Source organism: Salvelinus namaycush, unplaced genomic scaffold (genome assembly GCF_016432855.1).
Source record: "Salvelinus namaycush isolate Seneca unplaced genomic scaffold, SaNama_1.0 Scaffold360, whole genome shotgun sequence".
NCBI lineage: Eukaryota > Metazoa > Chordata > Actinopteri > Salmoniformes > Salmonidae > Salvelinus > Salvelinus namaycush.
This window is the reverse complement of record NW_024060564.1, coordinates 202,501-212,307: the sequence shown is the minus strand read 5'-3', so window position 1 is coordinate 212,307 and position 9,807 is coordinate 202,501. Positions and strand designations below refer to the sequence as shown.

Here is a 9,807-nt window from a genome sequence, read left to right as displayed (position 1 = left end):
ACCAATGGAACCTCGGACAGGAGTGACTCAGAGAGCCACCTCTGAGGGGGACCACAGAGTGCGTCGCACACAGCAGCAGCTCCAGCTTCCTGCTCACAGCTTCCTGTTTCCTGTTTTGACTGCAAAATGGTTGGTCGACTGTTTCCCCCAAACGGAACACGAGAAAGAGAGCGAAAGAAAGAAAGAGGAGCTTTTTTTTAACAAAGGAGAGATGTTTTCGGTGGCCACCACACACCTTGGATTTTGAACATTTTATTGAGTTTTACTAAAGACATTATTGATAAGAAATGCATTTAAACTTCATATATGAATATATTTTCTCAGAATGAGTTTATATTTCCTGGAAGCAGGGTCACACGGGGCTGGAAGAGCAGAGAGAGATGGAGAGAGAAAAACAGAAAAAGAGAGGGGGAGATTGATGGATGGAAAGGGGGAGAGTGAGGGATGGAGAGAAATGAAAACAAAGAGGGAGAGAGGGGTAGGGTGAGAGATGGAGAGAGAGAGATAAAAACAGAGAGAGAGGGGGAGAGTGAGGGATGGAGAGAGAGAGGAAGAGATAAAAATAGAGAGGGGGAGAGAGAGGAGGTGTGTTATGTGCTCAGACAATGTTATTTCTGCAATACCGATGTTTATGCAGTATCATTGTTTACACTCATACTACCCCTGGAATTCAGAAAACTGGAATCACCTGCCTGAGAGTGATTTACAGTATACTGTAGCTAACACAGCTACAGCCTCCTGTATTCTAGAGTACCCAGGTCCATTCAGCTACAGCCTCCTGTATTCTACAGTACCCACGTCCATTCAGCTACAGCCTCCTGTATTCTACAGTACCCAGGTCCATTCAGCTACAGCCTCCTGTATTCTAGAGTACCCATGTCCATTCAGCTACAGCCTCCTGTATTCTACAGTACCCAGGTCCATTCAGCTACAGCCTCCTGTATTCTACAGTACCCACGTCCATTCAGCTACAGCCTCCTGTATTCTAGAGTACCCACGTCCATTCAGCTACAGCCTCCTGTATTCTACAGTACCCACGTCCATTCAGCTACAGCCTCCTGTATTCTAGAGTACCCACGTCCATTCAGCTACAGCCTCCTGTATTCTAGAGTACCCATGTCCATTCAGCTACAGCCTCCTGTATTCTACAGTACCCACGTCCATTCAGCTACAGCCTCCTGTATTCTACAGTACCCACGTCCATTCTGCTACAGCCTCCTGTATTCTACAGTACCCATGTCCATTCAGCTACAGCCTCCTGTATTCTACAGTACCCACGTCCATTCAGCTACAGCCTCCTGTATTCTAGAATACCCAGGTCCATTCAGCTACAGCCTCCTGTATTCTAGAGTACCCACGTCCATTCAGCTACAGCCTCCTGTATTCTACAGTACCCACGTCCATTCTGCTACAGCCTCCTGTATTCTACAGTACCCACGTCCATTCTGCTACAGCCTCCTGTATTCTACAGTACCCACGTCCATTCTGCTACAGCCTCCTGTATTCTACAGTACCCACGTCCATTCTGCTACAGCCTCCTGTATTCTACAGTACCCACGTCCATTCAGCTACAGCCTCCTGTATTCTACAGTACCCACGTCCATTCTGCTACAGCCTCCTGTATTCTACAGTACCCACGTCCATTCTGCTACAGCCTCCTGTATTCTACAGTACCCACGTCCATTCAGCTACAGCCTCCTGTATTCTAGAGTACCCAGGTCCATTCAGCTACAGCCTCCTGTATTCTAGAGTACCCAGGTCCATTCAGCTACAGCCTCCTGTATTCTAGAGTACCCAGGTCCATTCAGCTACAGCCTCCTGTATTCTACAGTACCCACGTCCATTCAGCTACAGCCTCCTGTATTCTAGAGTACCCAGGTCCATTCAGCTACAGCCTCCTGTATTCTACAGTACCCATGTCCATTCAGCTACAGCCTCCTGTATTCTAGAGTACCCACGTCCATTCAACTACAGCCTCCTGTATTCTACAGTACCCAGGTCCATTCAACTACAGCCTCCTGTATTCTAGAGTACCCAGGTCCATTCAGCTACAGCCTCCTGTATTCTACAGTACCCAGGTCCATTCAGCTACAGCCTCCTGTATTCTACAGTACCCACGTCCATTCAGCTACAGCCTCCTGTATTCTAGAGTACCCATGTCCATTCAGCTACAGCCTCCTGTATTCTAGAGTACCCACGTCCATTCAGCTACAGCCTCCTGTATTCTAGAGTACCCACGTCCATTCAGCTACAGCCTCCTGTGTTCTAGAGTACCTACGTCCATTCAGCTACAGCCTCCTGTATTCTAGAGTACCCAGGTCCATTCTGCTACAGCCTCCTGTATTCTACAGTACCCAGGTCCATTCAACTACAGCCTCCTGTATTCTAGAGTACCCACGTCCATTCAGCTACAGCCTCCTGTATTCTACAGTACCCACGTCCATTCAGCTACAGCCTCCTGTATTCTACAGTACCCACGTCCATTCAGCTACAGCCTCCTGTATTCTACAGTACCCACGTCCATTCAGCTACAGCCTCCTGTATTCTACAGTACCCACGTCCATTCAGCTACAGCCTCCTGTATTCTAGAGTACCCAGGTCCATTCAGCTACAGCCTCCTGTATTCTACAGTACCCACGTCCATTCAGCTACAGCCTCCTGTATTCTACAGTACCCACGTCCATTCAGCTACAGCCTCCTGTATTCTACAGTACCCACGTCCATTCAGCTACAGCCTCCTGTATTCTAGAGTACCCACGTCCATTCAGCTACAGCCTCCTGTATTCTAGAGTACCCAGGTCCATTCAGCTACAGCCTCCTGTATTCTACAGTACCCACGTCCATTCAGCTACAGCCTCCTGTATTCTAGAGTACCCAGGTCCATTCAGCTACAGCCTCCTGTATTCTAGAGTACCCAGGTCCATTCAACTACAGCCTCCTGTATTCTAGAGTACCCATGTCCATTCTGCTACAGCCTCCTGTATTCTACAGTACCCACGTCCATTCAGCTACAGCCTCCTGTATTCTAGAGTACCCAGGTCCATTCTGCTACAGCCTCCTGTATTCTAGAGTACCCACGTCCATTCAGCTACAGCCTCCTGTATTCTAGAGTACCCACGTCCATTCAGCTACAGCCTCCTGTATTCTACAGTACCCACGTCCATTCAGCTACAGCCTCCTGTATTCTACAGTACCCAGGTCCATTCAGCTACAGCCTCCTGTATTCTAGAGTACCCAGGTCCATTCTGGGTGTTATATGGCCACAGCAGAAATGATATGGTCTATATCAGATTTGTCAAACTCATTCCACTGAGGGTCGAGTGTCTGTGGGTTTTTGTTTTTGTTCCATTCAATTAAAACCTAGACAACCAGGTGAAGGGAGATCCTTACTAATTAGTGACCTTAATTCCTCCAGCAAGGACAAGGGTGGAGCGAAAACCTGCAGACACTCTGCCCTCCGTGGAATGAGTTTGACACGTGGTCTGTATGCTACTGTGTGAATACTGTAATGTGGCTTTGTTTGAATTCCGCCCCGTTTCTCCATCTCTCAAAGGACGGCAGCCTTTTTAACACTGTATGAATACTGGCAGAGCCGTAGCCTAGCCTATGTATGGCTTATGAACCTCTCTCTATAACACAGGCATAGGCCTGTAATATATTCAGACGCTTCATTTCATTTAATACGCATGTTGACTTAAAAAATATATATATATATTTTTTCCAGAAAAGTTTTTTTTGTTTTGTTACCTTTTCCACCTGCGGTAAATGTCGATGCACACATACATATCCATACACACTTGTCCATCCATACGTACACAGTCCAGTTAACATCCAAGGGCCTTTCTGTGTTGTGTATGGAGGGAATCCTAGATCCTTTCTGTCTCCTTCCCCGATGGTGAGCTGTGCTGTTTGGAGAGAGGGCTCCACCTAGAGGCCAAGTGGAGGAATGACCGGAGTCAGAGACAAGAGGATACAAACTGTACTCTCACCAAAGTGTCTAGGGTTGCAAAATTCCCAGTAGCTCTCAATGATACTATGTTTTGGGAGAGACAGGAATAATGCAGACAGGATTAGATTAGCCCACTTTACCCTCCTCTGTTTTATGTCTTTGGATGTGCCTAACTTAGAGACCCAAACTTCCTGTTTAACATTAACATGTAAATGTGATGCTAGGAGGCCGCTTTCCGGACACAGATGAAGCCCACTTGGTCCAATAAGCCTTCTCCATTGAAAGTGTTTCGTAGTCCAAGACTAGGCTTAATCTGTGTTGGGGAAACTGGTCCTATGATAACCAGGTATGTGTGTGTGTTTGCCCGTTCAAAGCCTGTCGTGTCTTCACAGACTGACTGCCTCTTCTTCAACTGCTGATCAGCTGTCTGTTTTCAGACCACATCACTAGATCTGTTGTCCATTAAAGGTACATCCCTCCCTCATGTACATACCTAGTGTTGACCTGGTACACAGCCTCTTCAGCTGTGGGCTGCCTATAACAGTCAAACATACACACAGACACACAGGCACACACACACACACACATCCACACACACACACACACACACCTCCATGACGTGACAATGTTTGTGTTGTTGTTTATCTCCTGCCTCTGATGTTTTATAGTGTTGTAGCCTAATGTTCTGTAAGCTGCATCCTGATAGACCTTGTTTTACACATTAATAAACACCGTTGATTTACCATCAAAATGATTGTCACTGTTACACGTCTGAGTGGTGGGGCCCTGTGACTCACAATGACCCAGACACAGGGGAGAATCACTGTTACACGTCTGAGTGGTGGGGCCCTGTGACTCACAATGACCCAGACACAGGGGAGAATCACTGTTACACGTCTGAGTGGTGGGGCCCTGTGACTCACAATGACCCAGACACAGGGGAGAATCACTGTTACACGTCTGAGTGGTGGGGCCCTGTGACTCACAATGACCCAGACACAGGGGAGAATCACTGTTACACGTCTGAGTGGTGGGGCCCTGTGACTCACAATGACCCAGACACAGGGGAGAATCACAATTACATTTCCTTGATTCCTCGAGTCCTTTCTCCTCGCCTCTTTCTCAAAACCCGTTGGACGAGAATGCCAAAAAGGAGGGACCTCTGACCTTCTCATCCAATGGGTTTTGAGGAGGCGGTGAGGAGAGAGAACGCGAGGGATCACGGGAAACGCGATCGAGGTTCTCCCTATAAGGCCACGTACACAAGTTGTACAGCTGATGTACAGCGCGTGTGGCACAGCAGTCGTGATAAGAGAGTCAGTTTGTCTGCATAAAAAGTGTTGGGAGACAAACCTTCACATAAATACCAGTTGCATCACAACAACAATTGTTGTCAAACGTGTATAAAAATGCAGGTGCTGTGAGTTGCTTTGGATAAAAGCCTTGGCTAAATGGCAATGTAGGAGGATGAAAGCCTTGGCTAAATGGCAATGTATGAGGATGAAAGGAAGGAGATGAGGCACGCGGTTTAGTTTTGTACAACTTTTACTAAAACGGTGCAGACTGGAACCAAAACCATGTCAAAACAACTGCTGCTCTGTGACAAGGCACTACAGCCATCCTTCAGAATCACCACACCTCTTTCTCTCCTGTCCAATCACATCCTTTAGATTCACCACACCTCTTTCTCTCCTGTCCAATCAAATCCGTTAGAATCACCACACCTCTTTCTCTCCTGTCCAATCAAATTCTTTAGATTCACCACATCACTTTCTCTCCTGTCCAATCAAATCCTTCAGAATCACCACACCTCTTTCTCTCCTGTCCAATCAAATCCTTCAGAATCACCACACCTCTTTCTCTCCTGTCCAATCAAATCCGTTAGATTCACCACACCACTTTCTCTCCTGTCCAATCAAATCCGTTAGATTCACCGCACCACTTTCTCTCCTGTCCAATCAAATCCGTTAGATTCACCACACCACTTTCTCTCCTGTCCAATCAAATGTTTCATATCATCACCACAGTATCAGTATTTACACAAAACAATGAGCAAAACATAATAAAAGAAACAAACCCTCCAAAAAACGTCTTCATACGACCTCTGTGTCACAAATAATAAACAGAGAGATACCAAAATAGTCCCCATTATATAGGAATGTAGGTAAGGGAGTGTGGCAGACAGACAAGAGATGTAGAGTACAGTTGTTCCTAAGAGTAACATGGGCCTTTAAAAGCTGCATAGCCGAGAGCGCTCTGTGGATTGAATCCCGGCCCTAAATACCCCACAACGTCCCGTAGACCAGTGTCCCTCCCGAGCCACCATACCGTATCGGCAGATCACTGTAAACTCAGTTAAACTGTAAACTCAGTTGATTTGAAACAGTTGAACTGACGCCAATGGAGACCTGGATAGAAGTTACATGTTAAATCAGCAACCGTTTTCCCTTTGTATGCTCCATAGACATTCTGAATAGCATGTTTCTGTCCTGTCTTCAGATGCTCCATAGACATTCTGAATAGCATGTTTCTGTCCTGTCTTCAGATGCTCCATAGACATTCTGAATAGCATGTTTCTGTCCTGTCTTCAGATGCTCCATAGACATTCTGAATAGCATGTTTCTGTTCTGTCTTCAGATGCTCTTCCTACCAGATCAGTGTAAACCAGTTGTTGACAGTGTTCTGCAGACTGATGTATTTTAACCCTCTAAACATGTTCCTCTGTGTGAATCCGAAGTACTTCCAACATACTTTTATTGTTATAATTATTATACAGTGTCTTATTCAGTACAGAGTTTTAACCTGTTTGGGTTGGTCTCCATGTGAAAAAATACATCAAACATGTCCCTGGACTCTTCCTCTGTTAGGCAGAAGGAGAGAGAGAGAGAGAGAGAGAGAGAGAGAGAGAGAGAAGAGAGAGAAGAGAGAGAGAGAGAGAGAGAGAGAGAGAGAGAGAGAGAGAGAGAGAGAGAGAGAGAGAGAGAGAGAGAGAGAAGAGAGAGAGAGAGAGAGAGAGAGAGAGAGAGAGAGAGAGAGAGAGAGAGAGAGAGAGAGAGAGAGAGAGAGAGAGAGAGAGAGAGAGAGAGAGATAATTGGTGGGTGATGACAAATGCCCCTGGACACTTCTTCTGTACTTCTGAGATATAGGGGGGGGGGGGGGGGGGGGGTGCTGTCAGCTTGGTGCTTGGCCTTAACATAGGTACAGTACAGTAAGTCAATAGGGCTGTACAGGGTTGAGGTTGGGGAGTGATGATGTCAGTAATCCAGCCATTTTAGCTAACCGGACAGTATGCAGCAAGTTAAGCTAACCAATCCAGCTATCCTAGCTAAACTGACAGTATGCAGCTAGCTAAGCTAACCAATCCAGCTATCCTAGCTAAACTGACAGTGTGCAGCTAGTTAAGCTAACCAATCCAGCTATCCTAGCTAAACTGACAGTATGCAGCTAGTTAAGCTAACCAATCTAGCTATCCTAGCTAAACTGACAGTATGCAGCTAATTAAGCTAACCAATCCAGCTAGCTTAGCTAGGGGTCCAGGGGTGTCGGTAAAAAGACTACTGAAAGAAAACATTCTGTGCTGGGCTCTCCCGGCCATTACAAATCTGTAAGCCCACAACAGCTCACTATTTTCACGGCACCCTCGAGATTCAATGTGAATTTATAAAATTGCAATCAAGTACTGTTGAAGTAAAGCTGGACACAAAAGTCAAGATAGCGATCAGAACAAAAATAGAATCCCCTAGTGGACCAGCAGCCAACGCTAAGAGCTAGAATCCCCTAGTGGACCAGCAGCCACAGCTAAGAGCTAGAATCCCCTAGTGGACCAGCAGCCACAGCTAAGAGCTAGAATCCCCTAGTGGACCAGCAGCCACAGCTAAGAGCTAGAATCCCCTAGTGGACCAGCAGCCACAGCTAAGAGCTAGAATCCCCTAGTGGACCAGCAGCCACAGCTAAGAGCTAGATTCCCCTAGTGGACCAGCAGCCACAGCTAAGAGCTAGAATCCCCTAGTGGACCAGCAGCCACAGTTAAGAGCTAGAATCCCCTAGTGGACCAGCAGCCACAGCTAAGAGCTAGAATCCCCCTAGTGGACCAGCAGCCACAGCTAAGAGCTAGAATCCCCCTAGTGGACCAGCAGCCACAGCTAAGAGCTAGAATCCCCTAGTGGACCAGCAGCCACAGCTAAGAGCTAGAATCCCCTAGTGGACCAGCAGCCAACGCTAAGAGCTCGAATCCCCTAGTGGACCAGCAGCCACAGCTAAGAGCTCGAATCCCCTAGTGGACCAGCAGCCACAGCTAAGAGCTAGAATCCCCTAGTGGACCAGCAGCCACAGCTAAGAGCTAGAATCCCCTAGTGGACCAGCAGCCACAGTTAAGAGCTAGAATCCCCTAGTGGACCAGCAGCCACAGCTAAGAGCTAGAATCCCCCTAGTGGACCAGCAGCCACAGCTAAGAGCTAGAATCCCCCTAGTGGACCAGCAGCCACAGCTAAGAGCTAGAATCCCCCTAGTGGACCAGCAGCCACAGCTAAGAGCTAGAATCCCCTAGTGGACCAGCAGCCACAGCTAAGAGCTAGAATCCCCTAGTGGACCAGCAGCCACAGCTAAGAGCTCGAATCCCCTAGTGGACCAGCAGCCACAGCTAAGAGCTAGAATCCCCTAGTGGACCAGCAGCCACAGCTAAGAGCTAGAATCCCCTAGTGGACCAGCAGCCACAGTTAAGAGCTAGAATCCCCTAGTGGACCAGCAGCCACAGCTAAGAGCTAGAATCCCCTAGTGGACCAGCAGCCACAGTTAAGAGCTAGAATCCCCTAGTGAACCAGCAGCCACAGCTAAGAGCTAGAATCCCCTAATGGACCAGCAGCCACAGCTAAGAGCTAGAATCCCCTAGTGGACCAGCAGCCACAGCTAAGAGCTAGAATCCCCTAGTGGACCAGCAGCCACAGCTAAGAGCTAGAATCCCCTAGTGGACCAGCAGCCACAGCTAAGAGCTAGAATCCCCTAGTGGACCAGCAGCCACAGCTAAGCGCTAGAATCCCCCTAGTGGACCAGCAGCCACAGCTAAGAGCTAGAATCCCCTAGTGGACCAGCAGCCACAACTAAGAGCTAGAATCCCCTAGTGGACCAGCAGCCACAGCTAAGAGCTAGAATCCCCTAGTGGACCAGCAGCCACAGCTAAGAGCTAGAATCCCCTAGTGGACCAGCAGCCACAGCTAAGAGCTAGAATCCCCTAGTGGACCAGCAGCCACAGCTAAGAGCTAGAATCCCCTAGTGGACCAGCAGCCACAGCTAAGAGCTAGAATCCCCTAGTGGACCAGCAGAGCCACAGCTAAGAGCTAGAATCCCCTAGTGGACCAGCAGCCACAGTTAAGAGCTAGAATCCCCTAGTGGACCAGCAGCCACAGCTAAGAGCTAGAATCCCCTAGTGGACCAGCAGCCACAGCTAAGAGCTAGAATCCCCTAGTGGACCAGCAACCACAGCTAAGAGCTAGAATCCCCTAGTGGACCAGCAGCCACAGCTAAGAGCTAGAATCCCCCTAGTGGACCAGCAGCCACAGCTAAGAGCTAGAATCCCCTAGTGGACCAGCAGCCACAGCTAAGAGCTAGAATCCCCTAGTGGACCAGCAGCCACAGCTAAGAGCTCGAATCCCCTAGTGGACCAGCAGCCACAGCTAAGAGCTAGAATCCCCTAGTGGACCAGCAGCCACAGCTAAGAGCTAGAATCCCCTAGTGGACCAGCAGCCACAGTTAAGAGCTAGAATCCCCTAGTGGACCAGCAGCCACAGCTAAGAGCTAGAATCCCCTAGTGGACCAGCAGCCACAGTTAAGAGCTAGAATCCCCTAGTGAACCAGCAGCCAC

The 9,807-nt window shown here is 48.2% G+C and overlaps 1 long non-coding RNA gene across 1 annotated transcript; it reads left to right on the top strand.

Annotated features, from left to right (window-relative positions):
- Positions 1-503: 503 nt before the first annotated feature.
- LOC120040528 lies at positions 504-4,700 on the top strand. The gene is made up of 2 exons (XR_005475686.1): positions 504-758; positions 919-4,700. It is a non-coding gene; the product is annotated as an uncharacterized LOC120040528 (long non-coding RNA).
- Positions 4,701-9,807: the final 5,107 nt, after the last annotated feature.